This window comes from Primulina huaijiensis, chromosome 7, assembly GCF_012295235.1.
Source record: "Primulina huaijiensis isolate GDHJ02 chromosome 7, ASM1229523v2, whole genome shotgun sequence".
In the NCBI taxonomy this organism is placed as follows: domain Eukaryota; kingdom Viridiplantae; phylum Streptophyta; class Magnoliopsida; order Lamiales; family Gesneriaceae; genus Primulina; species Primulina huaijiensis.
In genome coordinates this window covers 12,991,052-13,007,688 of record NC_133312.1, presented here as the reverse complement: position 1 = coordinate 13,007,688, position 16,637 = coordinate 12,991,052, and positions in this window count along the sequence as shown.

The following is a 16,637-nucleotide window of genomic DNA, read 5'->3' as shown; positions in this document are numbered from 1 at the left end:
GCGGCCAATGAATCATGAACAGCATATTTCGCACGCCATGGATAATTTTAACCGCGGCGTGCAATGCACGCTTCCAATTTGTCAACATATCAACAGCATGTTTTGCACGACGTTGAAACTTTTAAGCATAGTGTGCGGGGCAAGCTGCCGAAAGAAAAACTATCAATAGCACACTCCGCACGCCGTTATTAGAGTAAACCGCATCGTAAACCGCACGCTGTCAATAGTTTCAAACTTAAGACGGCTTTGAACTTTACAGCGTGCGTCGCAGCGTGCCATGCACGCCGCGGATATTTTTCCGCGGCGCATATTGCGGCCGCGGAAACCCTCTTTTCTTGTAGTGCTTGTAAACATAGATCCATATCAACTAGGGTTCAACAACTACATATCAAGTGATGAAACCTATTCTACTTCTGGGTCCTGATCTCCACGCTAATCTTGTTCTCTCATCCTCTTCTGGACCCTGATCCTGCCCCACCTGTTGTCATGCACACATACAGACACAACAATAGCCGGATAACTCCGGTGAGAATAATATTCCCAGTATAAACAATGTGTACACGCAATCATATGAATCGATATAAAAGCATGCAACAGATATCAATAACATGTATCATAATCTGAATCAATATAAAACTGTAAATAAACTTGTAACTCAACATCTCAGACTCAACTCATGTCTAATCTAGGTATCCCGATTCCTGGACATTGGCATAAGATACCGAATCTCCGCAATAGAAGCCGATCCTCTCCTACGCAACATCGATATAAACCAAGCATCCAGTGTCTTGACATATCCGCCAAAGACTTGGCACCTCCGCCATTGACTAGGCACCTCCGCCCTGACTCAATACATGCTTTGCTATAACTCAATAGACTAAGCATATTAATCTCATAACTTGCAAACATCAATGCAAGCAAATAAGTATCTGATTTAGGAAAACTCAAGTCATATCTAACTCGAGTTATATCCTCCCGGCTCAACATTGATTTATACTTTTTCTTGTCGCTGTTCGTCGAAGTCGAAGTCGAAGTCTGGAATTCGAAGCCTGTCAATACTCAATCTGAGAAGGACAATATCGGGGAGTACAATATCAATATACAACTCAAATAAATACTGGATATAATCAGAACTCAATCTACTTCTGTTTCGACTGCATAATAGCACAATCTTGATATACCCAGCAATATAATAACAACAGATACAAATTATAATCCATAATCAAACAACACACTCAATCTGATACAAAATCTGTATAATGTAAATCAAATTCAATCTGAAACTGATAACAATTTCATACGGTATCCGTTCTTCAATCCGATTTCGATTATACGATGTCTACTATCTCAAGAACACCATATATCAATCATATCTGATTCCTTCACTATCATATTTTCAAATCCTATCAAAACATAAGAAAACTTACGTCCGTGTGAAGCCTTTGTCAAGATGAGTCCGGTCCTGAACTCGAATTATAATTTGAACGTACGGATCTTGCACACAATTCAAATTTCTCAAAGGAAAAGTTTGAAACTCTCGCAAGCGTTCCTCGGTTCTTTCTTGCTAAGTTGGAAGGAAATGAAAAATTTTTATATATTAAATATGCATGCCAAGGACCAAGTGGCTCATTCTTTGTGCTGCACGTCTCACGCATATGCACGACCATCATCGGCGCATATGCGCGAGACCTACTGTCTCGGCGCTTGGCTTCTCATCTGCTTGCGCATATGTGGGACCTGTCTCCGCGCATATGCGCGAGACTTACTATCTTGACACAATGTCAGTCCACCAGCTCGAGCATATGCGCGCCCTTTCTCGCGCATATGCGCGAGGTTCTCTGCCATGCTCGCGCATATGCGCGCCTCGTGTCGCGCATATGCGCGAGGGGTTCTGTCCTTGCACATATCTAAAGTCTTCTCTTGTTTTCCCCGGTCTGTTACTTTCTGTCTATAATCACATCAATTTATAATCAATAATCTCAGATTAACATACTATAAATCTCGGGCATTACAGTCGCGCATATGCGCGCCCTAGTCCGGCGCATATGCGCGAAGCCCACTGTTAAAATCTTCGGTGTCCAGTACTTCTCGCGCATATGCGCGCCCAATCTTGGTGCATGTGCGCGAGGTTTTCTGTCCTATTGCGCGATACCTTCTGTTTTGGTGTATTCGGTGGCCCTTCTACGTCTCGCCCCGGCAAATCTAATGGATCCCATGCTTCCCTCGGAGCTTGGCCGATTATGATTGCATCATTCTCCCCTTCTTGAAAAGGATTTGTCCTCAAATCTTTGCTTCCTACACAAAAATGAGGCAAGTTAGTAATAACAAGGATTATATGACCAACATGCTTACCTTTAAACTCAAGTCGGTAGGTGCTATCGCCCATGTGCTCCATCAACACCGTGAACTCCAACTCCAAGGTTGCCTTCACTATCAACTCACCAACCTCAACATGCACCAAATAATAAATGACACCAAATGATAAAATATGATTATGTATCACAAATATCAGATTCCTCCCCTTCTTAGACCTAGTTAACACAAAAATAAAATCCATACACGTGTACATCCACGGTTCAATAGGAATAAAATTTACCTCATGCAATGAATATAGATTGAAAAATTTATTCTCTTTAAACATATATCCATCATGAATGGAGGAATTATCATATTCGATCATGCACCTTTCAAAATCACCACCAACCAAGTATAAATCTTTCAAATGTGACACGCTAAATGTACTAACCATGCTTTCATTTATCACATTATATGAGTTTAATACCAACGCAATCATTTCATTTCCATAACAAAGTCTTATCAATTTGACAATTTTTGAAAACTCAAAATCAATAATAGTTGAATTTGATTCATGAAATATTTTATCATCCTTAATTCTATGACACTTAGGCAAAAAGGATAAGTCACAGTTATACCTCCTAAATATCACATGTTCAATACGCTCTCCAAACCCTTGAAAACGACAACACAAGGAACTAAGGTAACGAAGAAGGTCATACCTCATAGTCGTTGCGGCGTCAACTACCTTTACCACACGTTGATTGGTTTCAACATCATATGGGTCACCCCAATGCATTTTTGTACCATCAACATTCGCTCGCCTCCTCATCATCACACTACTAGAATCCTGCAAAGGGTTAACAATGCTCGGGATTGAACCAGCTATATCATCACAATAAGAATAAACCACCTTGTACAAAGGTACATGACATGGTTTATGCAAGAATAAACAACTCTCAACCTCACTCTTCTCGCTCTTTTGGGCCTTCAAATTATTTTTCTTTGGCCTCTTTTTCTCTCTCTTTTTTCTTTTCTATGGTCATCTCACTCTTTTGTTCAGTCTTTCTTTCGACCATTTCTCTTCCTTTTTCTAAGGCCATCTCACTTTTTTGAACACTCATTTTTTCGGCCTCATCCCTTTTTCTTTTCTTTAATTGATCCTCAAATATTTGTTTTGGGGACAAGGGAAATAATACAATCGGTTCTTTGTTTAGGACAAAGGAGTACCTATTCTTGAAACCATCATGTGTCACTTTCCTATCATACTGCCAAGGCCTACCCAACAATATATGACAAGCATGCATTGGTACCACATCACACAATATCTCATCAACATACTTACCAATAGAAAAAGCCACCAAAACTTGCTTGTTCACTTTCACCTCCGCACAATCATTCAACCATTGAATCCTATATGGTTGTGGATGTTTTAAAGTGGGCGAATTCAACTTCTCCACCATCTCACAACTTGCTACATTGGTAAAACTCCTTCCATCTATAATAACATTGCAAACTTTTTCGTTTACAAAGCACCTAGTATGGAACAAGTTCCCTCTTTGATTGGTCTCCTCCTCCTCGACTTGGGCACTCATGATGCGCCTAGTCACCAATGCTTCACCTACCACCACTTCATATCTCTCAACTGGATCGTCCAATTCATGCATCCTATCATCACTATTATCATCATCCCCATCACTTTGAGATTCATAATCCCCATAAGCATTCATAATCATTACTCTCTTGTTAGGACATTGGCTAACAATATGACCCAACCCTTGACACCTAAAACATTTAGTGTCTCTAGAACGATTAAGAAGAGTTTCAGATTTACCTTGAACTCCTTGTTTAAGCGTATCTTGATTAATTTCTGCTTTGGGCTTGGCCACCACTGTGCCTTCTTCACGTGAAACAATGTTTGATTGCCAAGAAGATGATGAACATCCAATTTGATTGGTACGGCCAACTCCTCGCCTCTTGAGTTGTTGCTCCACCTTTATGGCCATTTGCACCATCTCGTCTAGATCCAAGTAGTGCCGAAGTTCCACTTGATCTTGAATCTCCCTGTTGAAACCACAAAGAAAACGAGCCATCGTCGCCTCACTATCTTCCTGAATATTTTCCCTAATCATGACTACTTCCATCTCCTTATAGTAGTCCTCAACACTCTTTACCCCTTGCCTCAAAGTTTGTAACCTCTTAAACATCTCCGTATAGTAGTGATTGGGCACAAACCTCTTCTTCATGCCCCTCTTCATCTCATCCCAAGTTTCAATGGGTCTCTCATTATATCTCTTCCTAGTGGTCATTAATTGATCCCACCAGATGAGAGCATAGTCTAGAAATTCCACCACCGCCAACCTAACCTTCTTTTGTTCGGAGTAGTGGTGACATTCAAACACAAACTCTACCCTCTTTTCTCATTCTAAGTAGGCCTCCGGATCAGATTTTCCATGGAACGAAAGAATTTTCATCTTAATGCTACCCATGTTACCATCTTCCCTATTCCCATCATATCTACCACGTACGGCTTCTCTTATTCCTCTACTAAATCCTCTACCCCTTCCATTCCTTTCCCAATTCTCATTTTCGCTCTCCTCATCTATTCCCAAATCATACTCTTCCTTTTCTTCTCCTCTACCCGTATTTTTAGGCTTACATTTATCTCCACTAGTACTAACTTCAAGCCTACTCATCCGCTCATGTAATAGATACGATCCCGCCCACGAGATCTTTGATTTGTCCCGATATTTGAAACAAGTAATTGATAGGCGTGATAATCGCCTGTAGATCACGCGGTCTAGCAACAATTAATCAACGGTAGAAACAATCGCATTCAAGAGAACCTCCAAAGAACCCGCCCTTGGCAACCCTCGTGAAAATCGATAAACGAACGACGAAAGATTCCACCTTTGAAAGTTCGATTTTGAAAACACCGAAGTGTATTTGAGAGAAAATCTCACAATTTTATATTAAATCAATAATGAATCAAAGTTGAATTGTTTACATGGTATCCTAGCTTAAATATTGATAACGAAAACCTAAATATAGAAAATTGCATATTTAAAGATAACAATCAATACTTAATTTAGAATTAATTAAACTAAGGAAACTAGGTTAATAAAATAGTATTCTGGCGGCTCAAACTTCCCGCAACACGCTAAAGCGCAAGCTTCCAATTCATCCTCTACTTGATTGTGATGCAACCCGAACCCCTCGAGCCTTGTTTCCAAGCTTTCATTTGTTGGATGAAGGGAAACATTCAACATCTTCAAGCGTCCTCTCGCAATTGGTTCTTGGAACGCATATTGGCTGGCTAGATTCATATTGTAATGCCTAGTTACTCGTACAAATGATAATAATACGTTTATGTCGTTTATTATGTAGTTAATTGCCTCATTATGTTTTACATGTTGATTGAAGTATCGATATTGAGATTGAACATGATTTTTATGTTGTCCATGGTCTATTGAGAATGAATATGTGTTAAAATAGTGATAGTAAGATGTGTAGGTAGAAGTAGGGTAAGGAAGTTGATAGGAAATGAGATGAAATTGTGGTAGTTTTTACGAGTTTTAGCATAATTATTTGAATATTGATCCAAATTGAGTGAGGCTATAACCATTAGAAAGCTAAGATATAATGAAACAACTTTTATGTTTAGGGTTTTGTCCAAATCATTGTAGAAAACAAGCCAAAAGTGCCCCGAAGTGTGTCGTGTATACCATCATTCCCTCACTGACACATGTTAGGAGAATGAGTATAACTTTTTACTCAGACCTATAAATGACCTGAAACTTTTTGGAGATTCAAGTCAAGACATAGAGCTCCAACTTTTTAATTTATCATTTTTGCAGATTATGAACGAAAAAGACATTTCTGGAGCGATCTTTGATGAAACAGTGCGCAGAGTCAGAACAGGTGGCCCCCGAGCGGTAAGATTTTACCGCCCGAGCGCCGGTACATTACAAGCTCACAAATTTTACCGAACATGTGGCGCCCGAGCGGTAGAAAATGACCGCCCGAGCGCCAGTGCATGAAAAATTTAGTATCCGGACCGAACATTCCGCGCCCGGGCGGTAGAAAATGATCGCTTGAGCGCCGACTTATATATAAGATGATAAGTTTCGAAGTTCTGAACATTTCCATCAACTTCTTTCATCTCTTATTCAGCAAAACACGAAAGAAATCAAGAAAACTTCCTCCCAAAGCTCTCTTCTTCCCTTCCTTCATCATTTTGAAGATAGATCTTAGTTATCCATCAAAAGAACATCATAGAGGTGTAAGTTTTCTTCTCTTTTAGTTGTTCTACATGTAGATGAATGATTTTCATCTAGTTTATACAATAGTGACTGAATTATTGGTATATTTGACAATATAGGAGCGAGAAACACCGTCTCAAACCAGTGTTCTTAAGCTTGGACTGTAAGTTGGCATGTTATTGATGTAATACATGAGGAATATTATGAATTCAAATGCCTTGCATTGATTATTGATATATGTACATTGTTAGTGTACTTATTGATGAAACATAGCACCATATTCCATTGTTATGTACTAATTACGAAAGGAACTCATGAATATTGATGTTGGGAGCTATGTAATGAACAAGAACATGAACATGAAAGGAAAAATGATTGATTTTTACATGATATAGAGCTTGTTGACATCATGGGTGGTTTTAAGTCAACCAAAGCTATTGACGAATATATGTTCATGGGGCGTGGGGTTGCCAAAGGTTGCTCTCTGACGTCCAACACAGTAGTAGCTATATAATAAAGCAAGCACTGTAGTACAGGTCAACTAATGAGGCTCAAGTACAAAAATGAACATGAATATATGCTATAATATGACATAATTTAAAGATTCATTGTTGTCACGACTTGATACGTATGTTCCTTCGATGCATATTGATACATACAAGTGCCAACTTATTGAGTTTTATAAACTCACGTAACTCATGTATTACAGGTTCAGGTAATGAGGATATATAGGATGCCGGTTCGCCAATGGATGCTTGTGACGTGCCTTACCTCGACAAGAACCGCGACTTCTTATTGTATAGCTTCCGCATATGTATTGTACGAAAATATGTCAGGGTTTGAAACAAGTTTTACAATGTTTATGTCTAGGTGTATGATGATACAGAATATGTTTGTATGTAAGAATACGATTATATATATGTGTTGATGTTGATGCTTGAGTTGAGTTTTTGGTTTTTACAAGAATGTAGGGACATCATGCCAAAATTTTTATAAACCGTCAAAGTGATGCCCCTTGTTTGATTTGCTTCATACTACAGTTATATCAGTCAAACCCTATTTTGATTATGATAATTATGCTAAGTATAGAGTAAGGGTGTGACATTTTAAATGGTATCAGAGCCCACGGTTCTTCGACAGGGAAGACACTGCACTTCATCCACATGGAGAACTCCGCAAGTAAGTATCTTTGTATCCCATAATTTATGCTAAGTTATGTGTCTATGTGATCTATATGTAGGTTAAGATAAGCGACGATGCCACCTAAACGTAAGGTACATGAAGGAGAGTCATCTAAGGGCAAAGCCCCAGCGGTCGAAGGTGAGGGCAGTGCACCACGACCTATAGATGATTTTGCTCAGCTGCTCCAACAACAAGCGAAAGTCCATGGGGAGCAGATACAACAATTACTGGAGATACAACGGACTACACATGAGCAGGCACATGCACAAGCCATGATCCCCAGACAAGGGCCTGTTCAAACTGATGTGTATGATCATTTTTGACGTCTGAATCCTCCTGAATTCATGGGAAGCACCGATCCAGTAGTAGCAGAAGAGTGGATTAAGTCATTGGAGTCCATCTTCTCTTACCTTCATATGGAAGATATTGACAAAGTAACTTGTGCCGTCTTTTTATTAACAAAACATGCAAGAATATGGTGGGAGAGTGCAAGGGTTGCATTACCGGTTGGACCATTGACATGGGAAACTTTCAAAACCGTATTTTACAACAAGTATTTCAGTAAAGATGTACGAGCCAAGAAAGCCAACGATTTCCTTAACCTGAAGCAAGGAACCTTGTCAATGACAGAATACATACAACAATTTGAGGCTGGAGTCCAATATGTACCGTATATTGCACAAGATGACACAAGTAAGGGCGAACACTTCATGCGGGGACTTCGCTCTGAAATTAAAAGAGATGTACAGATGTCGAAAGTTTCTACATACGGGGAGATAGTAGAAAGAGCACTTATGGCGGAACAAGATGAACATGACATTGACAGGGACAGGCAACAACGACGGCAGCAGTACTTTCAGAAGAGCCAAGGAACGGGACAAGGCAAAAAGACTGATAGCAAGGGTACTAGACCAGACGGAACCTCGTGGCAAGGGTCCCACTCCTCGTAAAGAACAGGACAGACCACCTGGTCCTAAATGTGGCTAACTTCATGGCGGGGAATGTATGCAAGGTTCCAATGTTTTTTATCGTTGCAAAAAGCCAGGGCATCTCGCCAGGAATTGTCCAGGGAGTTCTGAGAAAGTACAGGGACGCCTTTTCTCCATGACTAAAGAGGAAGTGAATGCGGATACATCGATGATCACTGGGATGTTCTTGATTTCTGGTATTACTGCTATTTTTTACTAGATTCAGGAGCCACGCATTCTTTTATTTCGGAATCGTTTGTGTGGGGACCCGAACCTAATTCAACATTTAATTGTTATTAGGATCAAATATAACAACTAAGTAATGTGGGACATAACATTTTTTTTTATACAAGATATACAAGTGCGGAAACGTAAGGTAATCAATGCTAATACACATATACATCTAATGATACAAATCCTGTACACCATTTATTTATTTCAACTAAAGTTTAGTTACTAGATCAAGTACTAAACCACTCTACTCTAAGTCCGGATCTCCACGCTAATCCTGAATCTCTCATCCTCTTCCTGCTCCAGGTCCTGCCCCACCTGTTGTCATGCACACATACAAAACAAGACAACAGCCGGATAACTCCGGTGAGAAATACATCCCAGTATAAACAATGTAGACATGCAATCATATAAAAACATATATAAAAGCATATAACAACTATCATTAACATGTAGCAAATCAACAAACATGAATGATATAAAACTGTAAATCAACTAGTCATCTCAGACTCGACTCAATCGACGTGTCATCTCAGACTCGACTCATTCCTAATCTAGGGATCCCGGGGTCTGGATATTGACAAATATATCGAATCTCAGTCGATAGGACTGAATCAACCCTAAAAAGCATCTATATAATGCATATATCCAGTATCTGGGCGAATCAGCCAACAGAATAAGCGAATCAGTCAATAGAATAAGCGAATCAGCCAATAGAATAAGCGAATCAGCCCAAGGACTCAGCGAATCAGCCGAAGACTAGGCGAATCAGCCAAAGACTAGGCGAATCAGCCTATAACTCAATACATACATTGTCTATATCAATAGATCACACACATCAATTGTCATAAATTGCAAATATCAATGCAATAAACTAAAGTATGTGATTTAGGGAAACTCGAGTCAAACCTCACTCGAGTTGTGTAATCCCAACTCAACATTAATTTATACCTTTCACTCTGTTACTCTGACTAAGTCGAAGTCCCTGATTCAAAGCCTGTTAATATCAATCTGGCCATCACAATATATGGTATCAATACACCACTCAATCAATACTGGATATAATCAGAATTCAATCAAATTCCGTTTTAACAGCATAACGTCATAATCTCAATGTACCCAGCAATATCATATCAATCAGATATCAATCCCAACACCTCGTAATCGATAACAAATCAATTCTGGTATCAAATCAAATCCAAAATTCATAACAATTTCATATGGTATCTGTTCTTCACTCCGGTTTCGATTATACGATGTCTACCATGCCAAGAACATCATATATGAATCATATCAGATTCTGACAATACCATAATTTCAAATCATATCAAAACGTAGCAAAACTTACGTCCAGTTGTAGTCTACGTCGATAGGAACAAAGTACTGAAGTCAGATTCAAAATCAGACGGACGGATCGAAATAAAAAGGCGTAAGGATTTCAAAAGCTTTCTCTGAAACTTTTCTCGATTCCTCGATTATCATTTCTGAGCAATAACTTTATATATATATAGCATGCATGGTTAAGATACGTGGCTCACTCTCCACACATTTCTGTCGGCGCTCGAGCGGTTGAAATTTACCGCTCGGGCGCGGCACTTTCTGTCCGAGCCTTCCATTGTTATCCACTGGCGCTCGGGCGGTAATATTCTACCGCTCGGGTGCCAAACGTTCTGTCCGAGTGATAAACTTATGGTGCACTGGCGCTCGGGCGGTTCTTTTCTACCGCTCGGGCGCCAGATGTTCTGTCCAACATCTTAACTTATAATGCACCGACGCCCGGCTTCTCCACTTAAGTTCCTACTCTGGTTCCTGAAATCTTAATTCTGTCATTTAATCAACGTCTGATTACAGTGATTAAATCTCGGGCATTACAGTTTGTAAGGAGACTGGGCATTACAGCAAGTACAAAAGAAATACAGCTCGCCATAGCTTTACCTTCTGGACAAGAATTACATACAGATCAGATTGTGCGAGGGTGTCCGTTATATGTCCAAAGATATCAGATGTATGCCGACTTGATAGTTCTGAGGATGACTGATTTTGATGTGATATTGAGAATGGATTGGCTTTCGAAGTACAGAGTTACTATTGACTGTGGCTTAAAGATGATCAGGTTTGCGCCAGTAGGAGCTGAACCATTCACAATAGCAAGTGCAGGTATATCCTTACCTCTTCAGATAATATCTTGTATGAAGGATTGTAAATTTCTACAGAAGGGGTGTCAAGGATATTTAGCATCTATTTTAGTTATTGATCCACCAATTCGTGAATTAAAAGATAAAGATGTTGTTTGTGAATTTCAGAGGTATTTTCGGATGATGTAACAGGCTTACCCCCAGATAGAGAGATCGAATTTGTAATTGATGTTGTGGCAGGAACTCATCCGATCTCAAAAGCTCCTTATCGATTAGCTCCTACAGAAATGAAATAATTGAAAGAACAGTTACAGGAGTTGCTTGAAAAAGGGTTTATTAGACCGAGCTTTTCACCGTGGGGTGCACCTGTTTTATTTGTGGAGAAGAAAGACGATACCCTCCGTCTATGTATTGATTATCGGGAGTTGAAAAAATTGACAATCAAAAATAAGTATCCACTCTCCAGAATTGATGATTTGTTTGATCAATTACAAGGAGCTGCCATCTTTCCGAAGATTGATTTACGATCATGCTATCATCAACTAAAAGTGAAATCAGAAGATATCTCAAAGACTGCCTTCCGAACCAGGTATGGGCATTATGACTTTCTTGTAATGCCATTTGGACTAACGAATGCACTAGCTGCCTTCATGGATTTAATGAACAGAATTTTCAAGCCATTTCTAGACAAGTTCGTGATTGTGTTTATAGGTGATATTCTCATCTACTCGTGAACTGTAGAGGAGCATCGGGAACATTTGAAATTAGTTTTGCAAACTTTGAAAGATAAACAATTATATGCCAAATGAAAGAAATGCGAATTTTGGCTTGAACAAGAATCATTCTTGGGTCATATCATTTCAAAAGAAGGCATATCAGTGGATCCAAATAAGATTGAAGCTATTAATAACTGGCTACGACCTACCACTGTTACCGAGGTACGTAGTTTTCTTGGGCTAACTTGTTATTACCGTCGGTTTATAGCGAGATTTTCTAAGATAGCATTGCCTTTGACTGCTTTAACTCAAAAGAATGTGAAATTTGTATGGGACGAAGCATGTGATCGCAGTTTCCAAGAGTCAAAGGCAAAACTGACATCAGCACCAGTTCTTGCTATTCCAGAAGGATCAGGAGATTTTGTGGTATACAGTGATGCTTCGAAACAAGGATTAGGAGCAATTTTAATGCAGCATGGGAAGGTCATTGCTTATGCCTCAAGACAATTGAAAGAATAGGAAAATAACAATCCTACACATGACTTAGAACTGGTAGTAGTGGTATTTGCGTTGAAAATATGGTGCCATTATCTGTATGGTGAACGGTGTGAAATATACACAGACCACAAGAGTTTGAAATATTTATTCACGCAAAAAAAAACTGAATATGCGACAACGACGTTGGTTGGAATTAGTGAAAGATTATGATTGTGTTATTAATTATCATCCAGGTAAAGCCAATGTTGTTGCAGATGCGTTAAGTCGAAAATCAAGTTCTATATCCACAATGCAAGTACAAGAACAAATTTTATGGGATTTACAGAAATTGAAGATTGATGTTATGCCAAAGGGCACTGCAATCCAGTTATCATCCCTCATGGTTCGACCAAAACTTGCAGATAGGATTAAGGTCGAACAAAGTGCAGATAATGAATTATAGCAATTGAGACAGCGAGATGAAGATAAAGGACATTCAAACTTTGAATTTAATGGAGAAGGAATATGGACATATCAAAGGAGACTATGTGTGCCAAAACATGGAACGATCAGAACCGACATTCTTATTGATGCTTATGCTACTCCCTATTCGATCCATCCAGGAGGCACGAAAATGTACAAGGATTTGAAACCATTATTTTGGTGGCCAGGTATGAAAAAAGACATTGCTCAATTTGTTGCACAATGTCTAACTTGGCAACAGCTCAAGATTGAACATCAAAGACCAGCAGGACTTCTGACACCGCTACCCATTCCTGAGTGGAAATGGGAACATATCACAATGGATTTCATCCTTGTTTTGCCAAGAACACAAAGATGATTCAATGCTATATGGGTTATTGTGGATTGAATTACGAAATCAGCTCACTTTCTTCCGTTGAAGACCACATACACGATGAATCAATATGCTGAAGAATACATCAAGGAGATATTGAGGCTTCATGGCATCCCAGTGTCCATTGTATCTGATAGAGATCCAAAATTTCCTTCTGCATTTTGTAAAAGTTTACATCATGCTATGGGAACTCGATTAGCATTTAGTACAGCATTCCACCCTGAAACTGATGGACAATCAGAACGAGTGAATCAAATCTTAGAAGATATGTTGAGGGCATGTACTATTGACTTTTCAGGTAGTTGGAACAGTAAACTACCGTTGGTTGAGTTTACATATAACAATAGTTATCAATCAAGCATTGGAATGGCACCATATACTGCATTATATGGTAAAAAATGTCGCTCTCCAGTACATTGGGATGAAGTAGGAGAACGAAAGTTATTAGGCCCTGAATTGGTGCAACAGACAGCCGAATTGGTAACCAAGATTAGAGATAAAATGCACACTGCCCAGAGTCGACAGAAAAATTATGCTGATGTGCGAAGTCGTCGATTGGAATTTCAGGTTGGTGACCATGTATTTGTAAAGATATCACCATTGAAGGGCATTTTACGTTTTGGCACGAAAGGAAAATTGAGTCCAAGATATATCGGTCCATTTAAAATCTTGGAAAGAATAGGAGACAGAGCCTACCGAGTTGCATTACCACCGAGTTTATCAAACGTTCGTAATGTTTTTCATGTTTCCTTGCTACGAAAGTATTTAGCCAATCCTTCTCACGTTTTTCATTACGAACCGTTGGAGCTTGCATCGAATCTCTCATATGAAGAACAACCGGTTCAAATCCTCGACAGGAAATCAAGTGTTACGATGCAAGGAAATACCCTTGGTGAAATTGTTATGGCGTAATCATGCAATTGAAGAAGCAACTTGGGAGCGAGAAGACGAGATCCAACAGAGATATCCTGAACTATATGGTATGTCAAATTTCGAGGACAAAATTCTTTGAAGGAGGGGAGGATGGTAATGCCCGGTTACTCGTACAAATGATAATAATACGTTTATGTCGTTTATTATGTAGTTAATTGCCTCATTATATTTTACATGTTGATTGAAGTATCGATATTGAGATTGAACATGATTTTTATATTGTCCATGGTCTATTGAGAATGAATATGTGTAAAAATAGTGATAGTAAGATGTGTAGGTAGAAGTAGGGTAAGGAAGTTGATAGGAAATGAGATGAAATTGTATTCTAACTTCAAAATGATGAAAGAAATGAAGAAGGGAGTGTTTGGGAGGAAGTTTTCTAGGTTTGCTTCATGTTCTTGCTGAGGAAGAAGGTAAGAATGGGAAAATTGCTTAGAAAATTTGATCCTTATCTTTTTATACACTGCTGGACGCATATGCGCGCCACATTCTGCCAAAAAACTTATTTTTAACTTCCGAATTAGCAAAAGTGACATGAAAGTTGTAGCCCTTAGTGTTTTCGTGCATCTCCAATTGGCCTCATGTCATTTGAAGGTCTAAGTAAAAAGTTATGCTCATTCTCCCAACATGTGTCAGCGCAGGAACTACGATACACATGACACACTTCGGGCCACTTTTGGCTCGTCTTCCCTAATGATTTGAACAAAACTCAAAAAATGAAAGTTGTAACATTATATCTTAGTTTCTAATGGTTATGGCCTCACACAATTTGGATCAATATGCAAATTAGTATGCTAAAACTCGTAAAACCTACCACAATTTCATCTCATTTCCTATCAACTTCCTTACCCTACTTCTACCTACACATCTTACTATCACTATTTTAACACATATTCATTCTCAATACACCAGGGACAATACAAAAACCATATTCAATCTCAATATCGATAGCTCAATCAACATGTAAAACATAATGAGGCAAATAACTGCATAATAAATGACATAAACGTATTATTATCATTTGTACGAGTAACCGGGCATTACAATTCTCCCCTCCTTCAAAGAATTTCGTCCTCGAAATTTGACGTACCATATAGTTCATTATATCTCTGATGGATCTCGTCTTCTCGCTCCCAAGTTTTTTCTTCAATTGCATGATTGCGCCATAATAGTTTAACCAAGGGTATTTTCTTGCCTCGTAGCACTTTTGATTTCCTATCGAGGATTTGGACCGGTCGTTCTTCATACGAGAGAATTGATGCAAGCTCCAATGGTTCATAATGAAGAACGTGAGAAGGATTGGCCAAATACTTTCGTAGCAAGGAAACGTGAAAAACATTATAAACATTTGATATGTTCGGTGGTAAAGCAACTCGGTAGACCCTGTCTCCTATTCTTTCCAAGATTTCAAATGGACCGATATATCTTGGAATCAATTTTCCCTTCTTACCAAAACGCAAAATGCCCTTCAATGGTGATATCTTTACAAATACATGGTCACCAACCTGAAAATTCCAATTGACGACGTCGCACATCAGCATAGCTTTTCTGTCGGCTCTGGGCAGTATGCATTCTTTCTTTAATCTTGGTTACTAATTCGGCTGTCTGTTGTACCAATTCAGGGCCTAATAATTTTCTTTCCCCTACTTTATCCCAATGTACCGGAGAGCGACATTTTCTGCCATATAATGCAGTATATGGTGCCATTCCAATACTTGACTGATAGCTATTGTTATATGTAAACTCAGCCAATGGTAGTTTACTGTCCCAACTACCTGTGAAGTCAATAGTACAGGCCCTCAACATATCTTCTAAGATCTGATTCACCCGTTCTGATTGTCCATCAGTTTGAGGGTGGAATGTTGTACTAAATGCCAATCGAGTTCCCATAGCATGATATAACCTCTTCCAAAATGCAGACGTAAATTTTGGATCTCTATCAGATACAATGGACACTGGGATATCATGAAGTCTCACTATCTCTTTGATGTATTCTTCAGCATATTGATTCATCGTGTATGTGGTCTTCACAGGAAGGAAGTGAGCTGATTTCGTAAGTCTATCCACAATAACCCATATAGCATTGAATCCTCTTTGTGTTCTTGGCAAACCAAGGATAAAATCCATTGTGATATGTTCCCATTTCCACTCAGGAATGGGAAGTGGTTTCAGAAGTCCTGCTGGTCTTTGATGTTCAGTCTTGACATGTTGACAAGTTAGACATTGTGCAACAAATTGAGCAATGTCTTTTTTCATACCTGGCCACCAAAATAATGGTTTCAAATCCTTGTACATTTTGTGCCTCCTGGATGGATCGAATAGGAAGTATCATGAGCATCAATAAGAATTTCTGTTCTAATCGTTCCTTGCTTTGGCACACACAATCTCCCTCGATATGTCCATATTCCTTCCCCATTCAAATCAAAGTTCAAATTTCCTTTTTCTTTATCTCGTTGCCTCAGTTGTTGTAATTCATTATCTGTACTTTGTTCGAACTTAATTTTGTCTGTAGGTGTTGGTCGAACCATGAGATATGATAATTGAATTGCAGTGCCTTTTGGCAAAACATCAATCTTCAAATT